The sequence below is a fragment of the Grus americana genome, chromosome 26 (genome assembly GCF_028858705.1).
Source record: "Grus americana isolate bGruAme1 chromosome 26, bGruAme1.mat, whole genome shotgun sequence".
NCBI classification, from domain to species: domain Eukaryota; kingdom Metazoa; phylum Chordata; class Aves; order Gruiformes; family Gruidae; genus Grus; species Grus americana.
The window spans coordinates 3,072,626-3,085,181 of NC_072877.1; the positions used below are offsets into that span (position 1 = coordinate 3,072,626).

Sequence of the window (12,556 nt, forward strand, 5' to 3'; positions counted from 1 at the left end):
GTCTGTAAAATGCGCTTCTGAACAGACGTACCTACAACCCCCATCACAGAAGGTTACATCTGAATTTAAAAAAACGACATGAAATAAAATTAGGTGGATAAATGTTTTGGCAGAGCATTGCCTGCAGGGAACTTACTGGTCATTTAAACAGAGGATTAGTAGTTGTTATGTTTTTATTCCAATAATAATACTGGAATTGCTTTGTAAAGCAGCCAGAAGTCCCCAACAAAGCCAGTGACTGCTTCTTAGATAATGAAATCTCAGATGCTTTGAAATGCCTGGGCAGCTGCCTCAAGAAAAAGTGTCAGCAATCTATCTTTTTATAAGGGAAGTTTCTTAGACACAAACCAGACCTCTTCGCTTCACCTCCTCTCCTTGTTTTCCATAAACATCAGTGCTGTAGCAGAGACTGAGTTGCTCCTTGCTCCCTGGTAGGATTTATCAGCTCAGTGTATTGCTTCTGAAGCTCCTGTCCTTGAAGACAAGAGGCCACTCAGAGCACTGGAACTGGTCTGCAGGCTCAGCGGGGACACAAACACCGTCTGGGGTTTGTTGTGACTTTCACACACATCTTGCTCGGTTTCCCCACCTCCTTCTCATCACCCCCAGCTCAGAGTCCCATCTCTGACCTGTTTTACCCTGAGGGGCCCCAAGAAGCAAAAATCACCCTGAGAACTAATCACCATGACACAGGGAGAGAATTTACAAGACAACCCCCAAAACTCCCTCTCCTCCTGGCAGTGATTCTCTCAAAGCTGTTCTCTCTGGGAAGCATCCAGCTGCAGGACAGGACACAAAGGTATCCTGCAACCTCACTCCCCTGTGAGCTTTATCACTCCATCATGCCTGAGCCCACAAACTGAGAAGGATCTGGTCCTTGGCAGATAAAGATTAAGTGGGAGCGCAGCTACGGAGACGCAGAGAGGTAGGGTCTGGCTTCCCCCAGTCACGGGCACCACCGCAGAGGGATACCTATAGGGATGGATGGTTGAATATATAGCACTGGCAGAGATTTCCTGTGTCCCCTGACTGGCAGACTTGCGGGCTGTGGGGGTGCTGCTGTTACAACAGGGGTGGGATGCTGGCACAGGCAGCTATGATATCCCTGTATCTCAGCTATTGTCAAAAACTGCTGTGCACAGCAGGCCTGCGGCAGCGAGGATGGAGCAGCTGTTTTCAGCTCAATTAGGGACGAAATCGGCTCCCAGCAGAATAATCAGGGCACCCGCTGCTCCCAGCTCTCCCCCCCTTCTCCTAGGCTGAGCTTGGAGCACGGAGGAATCAGGGTTGGGGTCTGCAAAACCCACAAGTGAGCCAAGATAAAGGGCTGCTTGGAAAAGTTCACAGATCCAACCACTGGAGGCTGCTCTGGTTATACATAAATCACCACGGTGCGCACTGTCAGACATGGAAAACTCAACGCAAGGAAATAAAGGGCAGGGGTTAGAGAGTTTCAGAGCTGCTATTTCCTGGCTCTATACTCCCCATGCATGCAAATTCACCATGGTCTTCACAGCTCTATTTTAAAGATCAGAGATCAATCACTTCACGCACTAAATGCTGCATGTCCAAAAGCCACCTGGAAGGCACAGAAGCCAGAATTTATTATACTCAATCATAAACAGAAAGAATATATGTATTTCATCCAACATGTGCTATTTGATAGACCCACTGCAGAGGAGGGTGGCAGACGCAGGGAGTGCAGAGGGCACAGATAGGTATCACATAACAAGGTAAAATTAAGCCTACTGTAAGTTAAGGGTATGAAGGTGGCATTGTTGAAAAGGGTAGTGCAGGATGGCAGAGCAGCATCACAGCAACATACTGAAAGGGGTTTGACCAAATGTGATTTACTTGGCGCAGAAAGTGCCCAGGAGGAATTGCGTGCTCAGCGGGGCGGGGGCAATGAGTGCCAGCTGGGGAGGTAAATCCAGCGCTCACACGGTAGCACGGGCTCTTCTCTAATTAACTGCACCACGGGCAAAGCATTGTAGTGGTGGGGTCCGCTGCAGGCTGCCTCCGAATGTATCATAGAAAATTCATCTGAAAGGCTAAGGTCATGTGGCCAGTCAATCCAAGGGACGGTCAACTCTCTATCCAAGTAATGAAGTAATAAAGAGTAATCTTCACTCTCTACTTGTCTACATTTAGGTCAGGCATAAAGATTTCTTCTGGGGCTCCGTACATGCTCCAGCAGTCTGGAAGGGTGCTTGGGAAGCTCAAGGTGACAACCATGCCGGGGGCTCTCCCCAAGCCCAGCCCACCCTCTCCAGCCTCCTCATCCTCAGCACCTCTGGGACAGAAGTTGTGTGCAGTTAAATCCTCTCCCAGCCCCCAAATACATATCTGCTTCCCTCTAAGAAATGTGATCGAAGGTAATAAAGCCTTGGAAGAGAGGATGCGCAAGTAACACAACCCCTCTGTGCCCATTCCAGTAGCATCAGCCAGAAAGTTAAAGCCTCATCACTTGGCTGTATTGATCCGCTGCTGGAGGGGGCCACTTGAGTTCTGGCATTGCTGAGATATTTTCCATTAAAAGAAAGAAAAAGGAAAAAAAAAAAAAGGAGGAGGAAATAACAGGCACCAGACTCATTGTCCGACAGCTGTAAAACCTGCAGAGCCTCAATTTGTGAGGAAGCAGTCCTTGTCCAGAGGGAGAAAGACAGCTGCTTGCTTTGTTGCAAACTTGCAGTGTTTATGATTACTTAGCAGGGAGACTCTGAATTGCTCATGGACACATTTTGCCTGTCATCCACTGTCTTGTTAATGTCAGAAGCTGCCTGGGATAGATTGGAGTTGCTATAGCGCAAGGAGGAAAAAAATTAAAGAAAAAAACAGCTGAAAAAACAATAAGTTGCTGGCAAAATATGCTGTGAAATCCTGATGCTTTCTGTCTAACTGTTCACTTCGGCTTGTCACATCTTGTTAGCAGAGCCGGCTGGGGCACAGTCCAAACCTTCTTGAAGCTGGTGGGAGGTTTGCTGTTGACCTGATACTCATTGTGTTTCAACGCTCGGAAAGATGTCAAATGGAAGAGAACTACCCACACCCCCTGGAAGGGAGCACAGCTGAGACATTCGTGATCCCCATTAGCAAGGAGTCTGAGCTACTCGCACTTTTTAAAGGCTAAGATGAAGGTCACATCTATCTTGCATAGGAAAGCAATCATCAGAACAGAGCCAATCGACACTAGAAACCAGTACCGCAAAGGCAGAGGGTTGGGAGCACGGTGCAGGTCCATCTGGATGGCTCTGCTCTGTAACTAACCACCGCGTCTGCACGGGGCAGCTCACACCCACATGTGCAAAGCCGCACGCTCCCAGAGCTGAGTGCTGATCAGCCTGCCTGACGCCTCTGACTCTAGAAGCTCAAATTTTACTCTTGCAAATCCAAAATCCTTAGGGAAATCTGCTTTGGAGAGAAAAGGAATATCATCTGCGCCAGGGTGGAAACTGGGGCCAGGTCCCTAGCAAATTCACACTGATTTCAGGGAACCTGGGACTTGTCGATGATTATTTCTCTTCTTGAGTGTTCTTGGACCAAGAACTAATCATTATGAACACGGACACACAGCGGCAGCGCCTTTTTGAGGCCTGTGGCTGCTGTTAACACAATGCATTTCTATTCACTGTGTCTACGGTACTAAGCACCCCAGCAGCCCAGCTATAATTTCTAAAGCAGCAAGAACAGCTTAGGAGCTCAAATATAAAGTCAGTGAGAGTTGGGTGCCTAATTCCTTTCAATCTTCTTTCTAATTCCTAGCCTTAGGGCTTTGAGGAAGTGGCTGGTTTGATTTGATGAAGAAAAAAGCTGCTCCATTAGCAGGTCTGATGTTTGAGAGGTTTCTTTCAGCCTGTGATGAATCCCAGCACCCTCCATCAGGCCACACTTGCTGCTAGATCCTATTTTCCCTTCAGTGACATTATGTCTTAAACAGGCTTTCACTGTAATAACATTTGCGGTAATGAAATCACCCGGCTGTACGGTCTTCTTTTAACAGCAAAAATATCTGAGTTGGCTACAAAGGGAGATTTAAATGTCACAGAGAATGTGCTGTATGTGTCCATCAGAAGATAAGGTTTCTCTTTGTTGATGACGGGAGAGACGCAACGGTGACTGCTGGGCGTTCGGAGCACAAAGGCTCACCGCGGCTCCTTGAATAGGGAATGAGGAGGCTGGGGGGAGCGGGGAACCGGACGAGGGAGAGACAGCTAATACAGAGAGCTTTTAAAATCCCATACTGGCTATAGGGCTCCTAAAGATGTAACAATGGCGAGGCGCTAAATTTGCAAGTGAAATGAATCAAAATCGGCTCCTCTCTTTCCTTCTGAGCTCAGGGTTTGCTCCCTAATGGCGGCGGGCTGTACAGGATTGGGAAGTGAGGGAGGAAAGGATCTCTAAACTGGGCGGGAATGATCCCCGCAATGATGCTCTAAAAAGCTTGTAGAGGCCTCAGCGAGTCAAGAGTTAAGGGATATTAACTTTAATATCCAAAGATCCAGGAGAGTGGCACGGCTCAAGTTCACGCTCAGCCCTTCCCATACGCCCTAACCCAGCCGCCCTTTAGAGCCATGCCAAGGGAGACGTTTCTCCAGAGCCCGTTTTGGGCAAGGTGGGGACCCAGACAGCCCGGATCTCTAGCAGGATGCCTTAACCACCCTCCCGAGAATGATCCAGTTACAATCTTTGCACCACTTATGCAAGTTAACAAGCAGGATGCCCCCGAGGTCAATGTCAGCACCAGCATGAAACCAGCCCGAGACCAGAATCCACATGGGAACTTCATACCTGCACGGGAACCTTTAGCTCATTATGAAATGAAAACTGTCAGCAGGGGGGGAAAATTACACTGGGTCAACCCAAAATTAACAATGGGAGTTAACAAAATGTTTTGCCATTTCTATATTGTTCCTTTTCTTAGAACAAACGCAGGCACGCTAGCTCTCCCCAGCAGATAGAAACTCTGATTTTCATTGCATGCACTCAAGATTATGTGGTCCTGATTTGCTTCAGCTGATTAGACCCCAAATGGATGTTTCAAATTAGATTGTCAGGAATAGTCCTCCTTTTGAAAATGTGGCTGCTTGATTTCGTAGTATGGGAATTCTTTCTTGCTTATGCCCAGGAAAGCTCTCACTTGATTGATTTATTCCACTAAAAAGCTAAAAATTCCCAGTTCCATCAAAGCCAGTTGTAAAACTCTCAACATCTTAAAGACAGGATTTTACCAGTACACTTAGCTGTGCCTCAGGGTTGGGGTTTTTTCTTTGGGATTTGTTTGTTTGTTTTGGGGGTTTTGGGGTTTGTTTTGTTGGGGTTTTTTTGTTTTTGAAAAGCAGCTCTGTCACAACTTGAAGGGTTACATTAGAAACCATTACATTTCGCTGCTGGTTCTTAATGGTACCATGACTTGCACCTCCAGCTTGGCTTTCCATCTGCTACCAGCAGAGACAGTAATGTCACAGTCAACATGGAAAGTACTCGTGTTCCAAGGAGAGGATAGTAATAATGAAAGAAGGAAAACATATTAAAGCTGATGATTTAGGCTGAGAAAGGGTAGATCACATCATCCAATATGCCCTATAGCACGGCTATGAAAAGAATAACCTTCCCTCTGCAGGAATGTTTGGTGCAATCGGAAGAGGGACCAATTTTCCATCTCTGTTTTTTTGCATGAATGTTAATTTTAGCAAAAGCAGTAAAGGTCATGAAGGACAAAAGATTGGGAGGGGGTAAAAAACAAACCTCCTCCTCCCTCCCCAAAGACCTGACAGTCTGAGCTGCTTTGCCTAATAGAAACCGGCAGCAAAGAACATTTTGGCTTTAATAATTCTAATTATTCCACAGTATTGTGAAATAAATTAGAAATCCAAATGAAATCAGTGTCCCACGGCACTAGGAAACGTACAGTCACAGAATGCAGGTATCTAAATCTATCCTGAGTTCTGTCTTGCATAGACAAGACAGAAAATAATGGAAAATATGCTCAGAAACAGGAGAGAAAATTAAAGCACATACTTCTGCACCGTTACTGCTGCAGAGTCAGGCAGGGAGCTGAAGCAAAACCAACCCTGCACCTAAGCCTCCTGCACACCGCTCCCATGCCACAGCTTTCCTTTTCCTAACTTTTCCGTAACCGATGAGGATGTTTCCCCCTCTGCCCTTCTCCTGAGGGACACGCAGCTGTGATTCCTTGGCCTGGAAGTTACAGCAGCTACCAGTCCCTCAGGAACGGAGCGCCTCCGGAGCAGGGAACGCCAAGGGATCGGACGCTTAACAGGCTGTGAAATCCATGAAGATTTGATGCAGCCCCAGGGGCACCTGTGGGGCTTCCTTGGAGACACTGCCCCACGGGAAGGATCTGACTGTAAGCGGGGAAGAAACGTGCTTTCATTTACAGTAAGGGAGCAGAAAATCCCCAGCCCTTATCATAATGCCCAGCTTTAACCCTGGGCACAGCATTCAAAGATCCAGAAGTCTTTAACAGTTGCTCATGAAGCAGGTGAGCACGAAGACAATTCATATAGCCACAGATGAGAGCTAAGGACCAAAACCAGACTTTCTCACAGAGGCAGCTATTTATCAGTATCCTCATCCATCACGCTGAGGGATGAAAGGCCAAATAAATGACCCTGCTACTGGCCGCTATTATTCCAGCGCGGCACAGAGGAAGGCAAATACCTTGAAAGAACTTGCCTGAGCTTGGGAGGCCAGAGCCTGCCTTGCATAAAGCACTGGGACTAATAGGATATGACAGCAGGTAAACAAGTGTGTCCAGGTGAGGCTGTCCTGGGGAGGGGAGTCACTGCTGTGCAGTGGCTCTTGGATGAGTTATACTGCCCAGAGGTAGAAGGTGGAATGAAGCTCCAACTCCACAACGGGTTTCTCACCAACAACAGAGCTAACGTGGCCTCAGTGGGCTGTTATCTCCCCACACAGACCTGAGAGAGCTGGTGCTTGAGCAAAAAACCATTACTCTCTATTTTTCTCAGTGGAATAACAATGCAGAATTAGTGGCATCTGTTTGACCGTGGTCATCCCCGTTCTGCCAAGGGGTGCATCTACCTACCGCCATCCAGCCCTCCTTTCACAGCCAGTCCTGGAGCTATGGCAGAAATCCAAAGAGCAGCCATTGATGCAGGACCTGCCTTTATCTTCCCCACACACCTGGCAGGCATTGATGGGAATACTCTCATAGCTGAGGTTGATGGTGCTTTAGCAAGGGAGGATGAGCCACCTGCAGCAGGTGTTCAAACGAATGCCCACGGGAAAGAGGAATAACAGCAAGTGCTGCCATCCCCATCGTTAAAATACAGAGCGTGCCACAGAGACACTAAAGGCAAAATCCACAAAGATCATTTGCAAGGTCCTAAGTCTTACCAGATGACTCACAAAGGGAAACTACCTCACTCCTGAGTCACTGCCTGAAGGACCCCTGCTCTGTTAAATTGCCTTTCCTGCATATGCACAAATAGCTGCCCGGAGCTGTGTTGATTGCACTCTGTTAGATGGTCCCTGTGTGCTTTGGGCAGTACCAGTCAAGCATTGCAAAGTCCATCTATCTTCATGTTTCTTGCTTTCAGTGATTTACAATGTCACACGGAAGCTCGAGGCAGAGCAGGAAATTAAAGCAGATTTCCCAGTGTGACCCCCTTCTTTGGCCCCCTCCTCGCCCCACCAGTGGGCTTATGCGAACTCGCAGGGATAAAGCTCCATCTGCGTGGCACTGCTTGTATGGCACTGCATGCCCACGGGAGAACCAGGGCAGTATCAAAAGGCTTGCCTGTATTTCTGTGACAATTAGCTCTTGTGTTTGCAGGATCGTATTCCTGAGTTACGGGATCCACATGTACCGAGGGAGCCAGTGCCTGCCCCAAAGAGTCTGCACGTAAGTAGCCAAGGGGAAATGGAAAGGAAACATTTCTGTTGTACAGGTGGGGAACTGAGGCAGGAAGAAATTAGCTGATTTGCGCCATTCGCATAAGAAATACTCAGCTCAGGAAGACAGCAAGCTCTCCTAAGCCAAAGCGCTTACCTACCACGACATCCTTGTCAGTCACTTGGACGCCCGAGTGCCAGCACTTGCCGTGGCAGCACAGGCCAGCGTCTCAGCGGCATCCTCTGCTCGCTCTAACGCAGGCTCTAACACAGATCTGCAGCTCTGCATCTCGCAGTCCCTTCCCTGGCTTTACTGCTGTCATACACTGACAGATACTTTATAAGCCTGGGGACCCAACTCCTTCTGTTCACTTCAAAATCACTTTGCTGAGCAAACGGAGGCAAGGGGTGAGCAGAGCAGGTGCATCTCCCAGGCAAGGCTGGGCTCTTTTGGGATGAATCTTTTGTTCTTTTCCCTCACTGCTTCTGCTGGCTTTGGCGATCTTTCTTCATAAGTTTCCCAAAAGTGACAAGGGCAATTTATTATGTGAGCACAAGGCCTTGGGAATCTCCTGGAGACGTATCATTCCTGCTATTATCCTCCTCACATGAGGAGCCGTTGTTCTTGTCAAGTTTGCTCGCTTCCTCCCTTGCAAAGAGAAGAAAGGATGCTGGGGATTTTTCATTAATCATTTTTACGCCGAGAGCTGCAGCTCCCATCTGCATTCTGATCACTTCTGATCTCTGCCACCATTTTTCATGGTAGCACTTAGGAGGATTGTTTTATGCTGCTGGTTTGAGGTGCGTTAATGACCAACCATTCAGTGTCCAGAGCAAAGCCTTAAATTTAATGTACACTCCAGTGGGGAAAATCTATTACAGCTATACATCTTCTTTCTTGCTATTCTTCTTCAAGGAAGGTGCCAGCTGTGAAGAGTGGAGGGGGGCGAGGAGGAAAGGCTGGCAGGAAGAGTTTGGTTTATGGTGAAAAGGAGGGAGAAGCAAGCAGGGGTTTCCGCACTTCAGCTAGGGCTTGGAGCTGTCGCGGTTGAAAACTGGAAGATCCAGTCAAGGAATGGTCAAGTGGGAAGGGAGAATATTGCCAAAACATAATGATTTCAACTGACGGGAGCTCAGCGCGTCCTAATTTCTGGTCCGTGAGGTAAAGCTGCTCCTGACAGTGCGCCAGGGTCTCTGAGGCTTACCTCTGGCAGACTGCTTTTGTCGGGCGTTGGGACAGTACCACACGCAGAGCACTTCCACTACAGTGACGGCCTCTTCACGCAGATCTCTCGTGTAACAGAGCCAGTCTGCAAGGTGATGCAAGGCTGAGGCTGAATTAGCTTGGTCCTGCTCAAGCTTTGATTTCTTCACCTCCCTGGGCATTCCCAGTTTCTAAAAACGGCACTTATGGGTCCAGTAGGTGATTATTAATAATGACAAAAAATCCTAACTTCTTGTGTCACCTGAGCTCCAAGTCCTTTAGAAAGGCAGTAGGGCCAAGCGGCGTTCTCCCATTTCCTCTCCAGAGGATGGTGAAAATGTGCTGTATCTAAAAATAACACTAAAACTGGACCTTGAATAAGTCCCTTCCTTTCGCTGTGCCTCTGGACTCCTCCCAGCTACTGTCTATCTTGTGTGCTAATTTTGTGCTGGCGCTCTCTGCAGCAGAACATCAGAGCCTGATCCTGGCATCTGGGATCAATGCCCCTTCCTTAATGTGCACGTACTGGCACCTCTGTCCATGCAGAATTAATCTCAAATGTAATCTTGTCTTTTTACACAAGGGTCAGGAACTGGCTCCTACTCTGTGTGTGCATGACTGAATACACACTGCATTGTAATTCAGACCCTTTGACATCTCATTTTAATACAAAAAGCGTAAAACATAGGAGCAAGAGATTGGAAAAGACCTTCTGGACCATGAAGTTCAGCTCTTTGAGATAAAATCTCATTCATACCCTACCAACTTTTCTCTTAAAACTGTTAGGCTTCCTCTCCTGCTGCCCTTAGTCCAGGGTCAGTCTTACCAACGCATAGAAATCTCTCTAATTTCCAGCAAAAGTTTACTCACAGTGAGGTTGCTCTTTTACTAATGGTGTCCTCTAGCTTAAATAGCAACTTCAATACCAACATTAACAATAATAATAGTTAATTACGAGCCCAGAGGGGCTGTTGTTGGGACCAGAAATAACCCTGGTAAGCTCAATGTATTCAAGCTGCAGGACAGTAATAAATAACATCTCAAGTTCGTCGGCAATAAAATGGCTCGTCCCAGTTAAGGAGAGTCCAGGAGGGAGGAGAGATGCTGCAATGAGTGGGAAGCGGTGAGGCAGGCTCCTAGGGCACCGCGGGTGCGGTCGGACAAAGAAAAACACAAGGAGGAGAGAAAAGAAACCATATTCCCCTGTGTGGAGCAATTTACAGACAGCTGCTGGGTCCCCGGGGCCCAGGCAGAGAGGGGAGAGAGAGAGAGACGTTCCTGCTGCCTTTCAGGCTGGACCTACATCAAACTCGTTAATGTCAATAGGAGGGAAATTGAACTGAGCTTTGTTGTAACCCTAATGAATCCTTTGCCGGTTACAGTAAATTTATTCTTTTGATTTCCCTTTCTCCCCCCATCTTGTTTCATGTGGGCTTTTTTTTTTTCCCCTTCTATTTAATGTTCCTTTTCTGGCAGCTTCTTCTTTTTATTTCTCGCCAATTTAAAACACAGTTAAAAAGCTGTGGTTGATTCCAATTAAATACCCCCTTTGGGATTACTAAAACACACACACTCACACACACACAAAGACCCCCTCTTTGATTGTTTCCACGGCAACGTATTTAAATATCTCATTCACGGTGTCCAAGTGAAGAGCTGAAGGATTTGGAGAAGCTCTTTCTTTTTCTGCTCCCTCACCTCCCTCCTCCCCCAAATTACTCATGCTTTAGCCGTAACTGGTGTGATGCACATACTGCACTCGCCAAGCTTTGGCTAGAATGCAGAATATATCTGGAATATGTGTACATTCTCCTGGAATTCCAGAGAAGGAGGAGAATTCAGCCAATAATATATGTCTTGCAATACTGCAGAGCTATTGTAATTACTTAGGAACGGTGGGAATGATAGGAAAGTCTTGTGTCAGCAACAAGACAGGTCGGCTTCTGCCATTCCTTAAAATAGTGTTATCTACAAAGTAACTCCACAGGGAATCGTAGGGCTGTGTCGGCATGGAGGTGGTTAAGAAAGAAGTGGAAAGGGGCTGATGCCGTTAACAGGACACAATGGCAAACTACAGGTGAGGAAACTAATCTTCTGAGATCTGTCTTTCCCCATGGCAGATGCAGGACCCAGTTTCCCACGTACTCCCCTTGCACTGGAACACAGATCTGTACCTGTGAGCGTTCTGCGGGGCTATTTCCAAGACATTCTGGTGGGACCAAGTCCACAGCAGCTTCCCCAGGGAAAATAAGGTCCCAATTTGGCAAGTGTAGTCAAGGCACCTTTTGGAAAGGTGGGGTAAGGCACGCAGCTTGCCTCTTCCTTGACGGTGGGCAAAGCAAGTTCCAAGTCCTGATTCCGCCCTTGCTTCCCTTGTGTGTGCCAGATTCCCACTAAAACCACTGAGAATCTAAAGGAGACATCTAGGCCTTCAAATGTAGATTTGGGGAGATAAAGGAAGTTTCTCCCTCCCTTTCAGCAGAGAGGTCTTAGCGTTGAATGCAGTCCCTTACTGAGGATAGTAACCTAGTCGCTGTGCAAGTCCTGTGCTCAGCTTTCCAGCACGGTCTCAGCAATTGCTGGAAGAGCCGATTCAGAAATGTCCATCAGTGCCAGAAGCTCACTCTTTCTCTGCCCACAAAGTTCTTGCAGAACACAAAACTACAGTGACTTTTCTGCCTGATTTTTTTCCAGTGTCTTGTCACATATATCTGTAGGAAGCGCTTGCATTTTCCTTTCCTCTGTTGGCTCAGTGATGTGCTCCATGTATGCACGTAGCTTGCTCTCTCCTCCTCCTCCAGTGCAAATATCCCGAGGACTACAATTTGTACATAGGGCTAAGCCGGGACCTCAACGTTCATTCCCCAAAAAGAAGTTCACCTGTGAGTGGTCTCTGGCAGGTTCTTTCGCAAGGTGTTGGAGAGGCTGGACAGACTGCAGCTGCTATGCTTCTAGCTGTTCACAGCTCCCAGGTTCTTCAGGACGGGAAGCAAAGCTCAGACCTCTCTGCGGCTGAGAGCAGGGCCACGTACTCCTGAGGCGGCTGCAGTCACGTGTGAGTTTGTGTAGTGGCATACGGATGTGTGTAGTAAGAGGTGTCTGTGTTAGCGCATGTATCTGGTGGCACGCACGTATACATTTACGAGCCGTGGGGACACATCTGCTCCAGCACAGTTGGCTGGAGAGAGGTAATGCCGTATCTTGCAGGCGGCCAAGTGTGTTCACGGCCGTGACTTGCACGTGTCACAGATCCACGCACACGTGTGCAGTGCTGGATCAGCAGTTTGCCTATGGACCTGGGCACGAGCAATCTATAAGCCCACTTTAAACACAGACGCGAGCAGGCTGGGAGGAAACTGCAGCACCTGCTGTGCCCTTGACATTTCCCCTTTCCTTCTCCACTGAAGAAGCTGACTCCAGTGTGAAGCAGTTGCTTTGCAGCTGTTAAATATTAGTTCTGCTTTAACAAAGGTG

General features: G+C 47.7%; 1 long non-coding RNA gene across 1 annotated transcript in view; it reads right to left on the reverse strand.

Moving 5' to 3' along the window:
* The window catches only part of LOC129196792 (uncharacterized), a 56,992-nt gene that overhangs the window by 1,684 nt on the left and 42,752 nt on the right, over positions 1-12,556 (reverse strand). The window lies entirely within an intron of this gene.